This window comes from Stomoxys calcitrans, chromosome 3 (genome assembly GCF_963082655.1).
Source record: "Stomoxys calcitrans chromosome 3, idStoCalc2.1, whole genome shotgun sequence".
NCBI classification, from domain to species: Eukaryota; Metazoa; Arthropoda; class Insecta; order Diptera; family Muscidae; genus Stomoxys; species Stomoxys calcitrans.
Window position 1 is genome coordinate 166,208,186 of NC_081554.1, and position 7,313 is coordinate 166,215,498.

The window sequence follows — 7,313 nt, forward strand, 5'->3', positions numbered from 1 at the left end:
ATTCTAGGTATCCGACACATAGGTATTCAGATAAGGTATGAGACAGTCGCTGGGGTTTTGAGACTTTAGGCGAAGGAAGTATGGAAAGAAAACAAGTAAAGCGTGCTAAGTTCGGCTGGGCCGAATCTTATATACCATCCACCATGGATCGCATTTGTTGAATTCTTTCCCGTTATCTCTTTTTAAACAAACAAGGGATAAAAGCAAGTAATTGACATGCTAATTGAATTGAATGGGAGAAGCCGTTGTACAAAATCTCAGCCAAATCGGATAGGAATTGCGCCCTCTAGAAGCTCAAGAAGTCAAGTCCCCCGATCTGTTTGTATGACAGCTATATCAGGTTATAAACCGATTTAAACCATACTGGGCACAGTTGTTGGAAATCATAACAAAACACTTCATGCAAAATTTCAGCCAAATCGGATAGGAATTGTGCCATCTAGAGGCTCAAGCAGTCAAGACCCCAGATCGGTTTATATGACAGCTATATCAGGTTATGGACCGAACTGAACCATACTTGGCACAGTTATTGGATATCATGACAAAACACGTTGTGCAAAATTTCATTCCAATCGGAAAAGGATTGCGCCCTCTAGAGGCTGAAGAAGTCAAGACCCCAGAACGGTTTATATGACAGCTATATCAGGTTATGGATCGATTTGAACCATACTTCGCATAGTTATTGGAAGTGATATCAAAACACTATACGCAAAATTTCAGTCAAAGCGGATGAGAATTGCGCCCTCTAGGTGCTCAAGAAGTCAAGACCCAAAATCGGTTTATATGACAGCTATATCAGATTATGAACCGATTTAAACCATACTTGGCACAGTTGTTGGATGTCATAACAAAACACGTCGTGCAAAATTTCGTTCCAATCGGATAAGAATTGCGCACCCTTGAGGCTCAAGAAGTCAAGACCCAAGATCGGTTTATATGGCACCTACACCACTGTGGTACAGGGTATAATAGATTTGTGTATTTGTTTGCTACGCTAAGAAAGAGAAGAGCTAGACCCATCGATAAGTATACGGATCGGCTTAGAATCACTTCCTGATTCGATTTAGTTATGTCTGTCTGTCCGTCTGTCCACGTATTTTTGTAATCAAGGTACAAGTCGGATTTGTTTTCCGATTTTCACAAAACTTTGCATAAATGTCCTTCTTTGTCCAAAGACGAATGCTACAGATTTTGAAAAAAATCGGTCTAGGTTTAGATATAGCTCCCATATATATCTTGCATCCGATTTGGCCTTTTAAGGTTGTAGAAGCCAAAATTTTTGTCCGATCCTTACAAAATTTGGCACTGGGTGTTTTATTTGAGGTCTACATATGTGTGCAAAATTTCATAAAAATCGGTTCAGATTTAGATATATCTCCCATATATATCTTTCATCCGATATGGACTTTTAAGGCTATAGAAGCCACAATTTTGGTCCAGATTTAGATATAGCTGCCATATATATTTTTCATCCGATTTGGCCTTTTAAGGCTGTAGAAGCCACAATTTTGGTCCGATCTTGACAAAATTCGGCATGGAGCGTTTTTTTCAACGTCCTCATATGTGTGCAAAGTTTCATAACAATCGGTCCAGATTTAGATATAGCTCCCATATATATCTTTCATACGATATGGCCTTTTAAGGCTGTAGCAGGCACAATTTTGACCCGATCTTTACAAAATATGGCATGAGATGGTTTAATTAACATCCCAATACGTGTGCAAAATTTCATCAAAATCGATTTAGATAAAACTCCCCTATATATCTTTTATGCGTTTCGACTTTTAAGACTGTAGAAGCCATAATTTTCATACCATCGTAAGAAAATCGTATGAGGAAGGTTCTATTCGATATTTTAATAGGTATGCAAAATTAAAGTCTGACTAAATTTGTATATAAGTGCTATCTATTAAAAGTATTACGTATACTCGGTGGTGTACGGTATTATATAGTCGGCTCCGCCCGACTTTTGCCTTTTCTTTACGGCCTTTTATTTGTTTTTTGCAATTTTGGGTGTGAATGGCTTAAAATTTTGCATGCGGTATTCTAAAATGACTTCCAACAACTGTGCCTTGTACGGTTCAAATCGGTTTATAACCTCATATAGCCCCCATATGAACCGATTTCCTAATTTTATTTCTTGAGCCCCTGGAAGGCGCAATTTTTATCCAATTTGGCTGAAATTTTGAACGAAGTGTTCTGTTATGACTTCCAACAACTGTGCGAAGTACGGTCCAAATCGGTCTATAACCTGATATAGCTGCCATATAAACCGACAGCCCAATTTGACTTCTTGAACCCTTAGAAGCCACAAATTTTATATGATTTGGCTGAAATTTTGCATGTAGTGTTTTGTTATGACATCCAACAACTGTGCCAGGTACTATCCTGCCGAACTTAGCATGAATTTACTTGTTTTTTGTAAATATTTTTTTTTTAAATTTCGATGAGCTAAGTAAATTCATATAAGAAAAATTTAAATTTAAATTTAAACTCAAAATTTTCACATTCGGAATTCTTGTCAACATAACGAATTGTCTCCTCCGTTAAAGAAGAATATACTCTTTTTTACTCTCTTCAATATGGTCTGTGTCAAAGTAGCGCTGTAGCTCTTTCTTTCTCTTTTTCTCATATGGTATGCCACATACTTACTTTGGGGTAGGCAGTCCACCTGTAGATTAACTAAGAGAATGAAAAAAGAGATTTCTCCTGCAGTGCTTTGTAGATATATGCTCTATTTGAGTGTTTCGCATTTCCCCTCTTCAGACTCTCTTCCTAGGACAGGTAGTAATTGCCATATATTTCCCCTTTTAAAACACAACATTTATTTCTCTTTGGATTTATTGCATGAAAGCGAGTTTTATTTGAGAATGAAGGGGGAATGGAACAGTTGTTTCTCTTTAATAATGTGATGCTTTGAAAAATAAATATTTTTTAAAAAAAATGGTTTTATATCTGTTTTTTCGAATATATGAAGACGTATGTAAATAAATATATTTGAAAATATACTTTTTTATAACCACCACCGAAGAATGGGGGTTTATTCATTTTGTCATTCCGTTAGCAACACATCGAAACATCCATTTCCGGTCCTATAAGGTATATATATTCTTGATCAGCGTAAAAATCTAAGACGATCTAGACATGTCCGTCCGTCTGTCTGTTGAAATCACGCTGCAGTCTTTAAAAATAGAGATATTGAGCTGAAACTTTGCACAGATTCTTTTTTTATCCATAAGCAGGTTAAGTTTGAAGATGGGCTATATCGGAGTATATCTTGATATAGCCCCCATATAGACCGATCCGCCGATTTATGGTCTTAGGCCCTTAAAAACCACATTTATTATCCGATTTTGCTGAAATTTGGGAGAGTGAGTCGTGTTAGGCCCTTCGACATCTTTATTCAGTATGGCCGAAATCGGTCCAGATTTGGATATAGCTGCCATATAGACCGATCCGCCGGTTTAGGTTCTTAGGCCCATAAAAGCCACATTTATTATGCGATCTTACTGAAATTTGTGAAAGTGAGTTGTGTTAGGCTCTTCGACATTTTTCTTCAGTATGGCCGAGATCGGTACAGATTTGGATATAGCCCCCATATAGACCGATCCGCCGATTTAGGGTCTTAGGCTCATGAAAGCCACATTTATTATCCGCTTTCGCTGAAATTTGGGATAGTGAGTTGTGTTAGGCCCTTCAACATTTATCTTCAATTTGGCCCATATGGGTCTAGATTTGGATATAGCTGCCATATAGGCCGATTTCTCGACTTAAAGTTTTGGGCCCATAAAATGCCCATTTATTGTCCGATGTCGCCGAAATTTGGAACAGTGAGTTAAGTTAAGCCCCTCGACATACTTCTGCAATAGGGCACAGATCGGTCTAGATTTGGTAGCTAGCTGCCATATAGACCGATCTCTCGATTTAAAGTTTTGGGTTCATAAAAGCCACATTTATTACCTGATTTTGCTGAAATTTGGGACAGTGAGTCGCGTGAGGCCCTTCAACATCCTTCGTCAATTTGGTCCAGATCGGTCCAGATTTGGATATAGCTGCCATATAGACCGATCCTCCGATTTATGGTCTTAGGCCCATAAAAGCCATATATATTATCCGATTTTGCAGAAATTTGGGACAGTGAGTCGTGTTAGGCGCTTCGACATCGTTCTTCCATTTGGTCCAGATCGGTCCAGATTTGGTTATAGCTGTCATATAGACTGATCCGCCGATTAAGGGTTTTAGGCCCATAAAAGCCACATTTATTATCCGATTTTGCTGAAATTTGTGACAGTGAGTTGTGTTAAGCCCTTGAACATCCTTCTTCAATTAGCCCCAGGTCGGTCAAGATTTGTATATAGCTGCCATACAGACCGATCCCCCGATTTAGGGTCTTAGGCCCATAAACGCCACATTTATCATCCGCTTTTGCTGAAATTTTAGAAAGTGAGTTGTGTTAGGCCATTTAACATCCTTGTTTGATAGGGCCCATATCGTTTTAGATTTGAATATAGCTGCCATATAGACCGATCTCTCGATTTAAAGTTTTGGGTCCATAAAAGGCGCATTTATTGTCTGATGTCGCCAAAATGTCGGACAGTGAGTTGTGTTTGGCCATTCAACATCTTTCAGCAATTTGGCCTATATCGGTCCAGTATTGGATATAGCTGCCATATAGACCGATCTCTTGATTTAAGGTTTTGATATGGTAATATTTCGATATAGCTGGTTTGGGGCATAAGGTATGCATTTTTCACCGGATTTTGACGAAAGGTGGTTTACATATATACCCGAGGTGGTGGGTATCCAAAGTTCGGCCCGGCCGAACTTAACGCATTTTTATTGTTTTTTGTATCTTTCGAGACGAACTCAATGATCGGAGATATTCTTTGCAAATGGAATAGGAAAGCCTGAGATAGCAATACTCATCAACCACTATGGGACGCGTTTCATCTTTGGTTAGAAGACTTTTCAACCATATTATTTTTTGTCCTGTGGCGCTGAACGCCTGGGTTCAAATCTCGGCATGAACATCAGAAAAAAATTTTCGTCAGTGGTTATCCCCTTTCTAATGCTGGCTACATTTCTGAGATATCCTACCATGTTAAAACTTCTCTACTTAGTGATGTCGCTATGCGGCACGCCGTTCGTACTCGGCATAAAAAATGAGGCCCCTTATCATTGAGCTTAAACTTTAATCGGACTGCACTCATTGATATGAGAGATGTGTCCCCTGTTCCTTAGTGGAATGTTCATTGGAAATTTAGTTTTAGTATTTATTTGTATAATTTCTTTCAAAATTTTGTTTATACAGATTCTTTAACATTAATTATTGATTCAGAGAAATTTTTGTCATAGTTTGACTTCTTATGAACCATGGCTTTTGTAGCAATTGTTGTCTCAATCTCATTTTATCATGGAAATTGCAAATTAATTTTAAGTTTTTCATGAAAACTTTAAACATTTTATAATCCTACATAATTTTAGAATAGCTGAACATTCCACTAAGGAACAGTTGCAAACTTCTCACATATCAATGAGTGCAGTCCGATTCAAGTTTTAAGCTCAATGATAAGGAGCCTCCTTTTTATAGCCGAGTCCGAACGGCGTACCGCAGTGCGACACCTCTTTGAAGAGAAGTTTAACATGGCATAGTACCTCACAAATATTGCCCGCATTAGGAGGGGAAAACTACCGCTGAAAATTTTTTTCTGATGGTCTCGCCAAGATTCGAACCCAGGCGTTCAGCGTCATAGGTGGACATGGTAACCTCTGTGCTACGGTGGCCTCCAAATGAGGTTAAATTTCTATTTTTATACCCTCCACCATAAGATGGGGGGTATACTAATTTCGTCATTCTGTTTGTAACTACTCGAAATATTCGTCTGAGACCCCATAAAGTATATATATTCTTGATCGTCGTGACATTTTATGTCGATCTAGCCATGTCCGTCCGTCTGTCCGTCCGTCCGTCCGTCCGTCCGTCCGTCCGTCTGTCTGTCGAAAGCACGCTAACTTTCGAAGGAGTAAAGCTAGCCGCTTGAAATTTTGCACAAATACTTCTTATTAGTGTAGGTCGGTTGGTATTGTAAATGGGCCATATCGGTCCATGTTTTGATATAGCTGCCATATAAACCGATCTTGGGTCTTGACTTCTTGAGCCTCTAGAGTGCGCAATTCTTATCCGATTGGAATGAAATTTTGCATGACGTGTTTTGCTATGATATCCAACAACTTTGCCAAGTATGGTTCAAATCGGTCCATAACCTGATATAGCTGCCATATAAACCGATCTTGGGTCTTGACTTCTTGAGCCTCTGGCGTGCGAAATTCTTATCCGATCAGAATGAAATTTTGCACAACGTGTTTTGTTATGATATCCAACAACTTTGCCAAGTATGGTTCACATCGGTTCATAACCTGATATAGCTGCCATATAAACCGATCTTGGGTCTTGACTTCTTGAGCCTCTAGAGTGCGCAATTCTTATCCGATTGGAATGAAATTTTGCACGACGTGTTTTGTTATTATATCCAACAACAGTGCCAAGTATGGTTCAAATCGGTTCATAACCTGATATAGCTGCCATATAAACCGATCTTGGGTCTTGACTTCTTGAGCCTCTAGAGTGCGCAATTCTTATCCGATTGGAATGAAATTTTGCACGACGTGTTTTGTTATTATATCCAACAACAGTGCCAAGTATGGTTCAAATCGGTCCATAACCTGATATAGCTGCCATATAAACCGATCTTGGGTCTTGACTTCTTGAGCCTCTAGAGGGCGCAATTCCTATCCGATTTGGCTGAAATTTCGCAAGACGTTTTTTATTGGTACTTTCAACCACTATGTCAAATAAAATACAAGTCGTTTCATAACCTGATATAGCTGCCATATAAACCGATCTGGGATCTTGACTTCTTGAGCCTCTAGAGGTCGCAATTATTATCCGATTTGCCTGAAATTTTGTACGACGGATTCTTTCATGACCATCAATATACGTGTTTATTATGGTCTGAATCGGTCCATAGTCCGATACAGCTCCCATATAAATCGATCTCTTTATTTTGCTTTTTGAGCTCACAAAGAGCGCAATTCTTATTCGAATTGGCTGACATTTTACACAGGTCTCCAACATATAATTTAATTGTGGTCCAAACCGGAGCATATCTCGATATCGCTCTAATAGCAGAGCAAATCTTTTCTTATATCCTGTTTTGCCTAAGAAGAGATGCCGGGAAAAGAACTCGGCAAATGCGATCCATGGTGGAGGGTATATAAGATTCGGCCCGGCCGAACTTAGCACGCTTTTACTT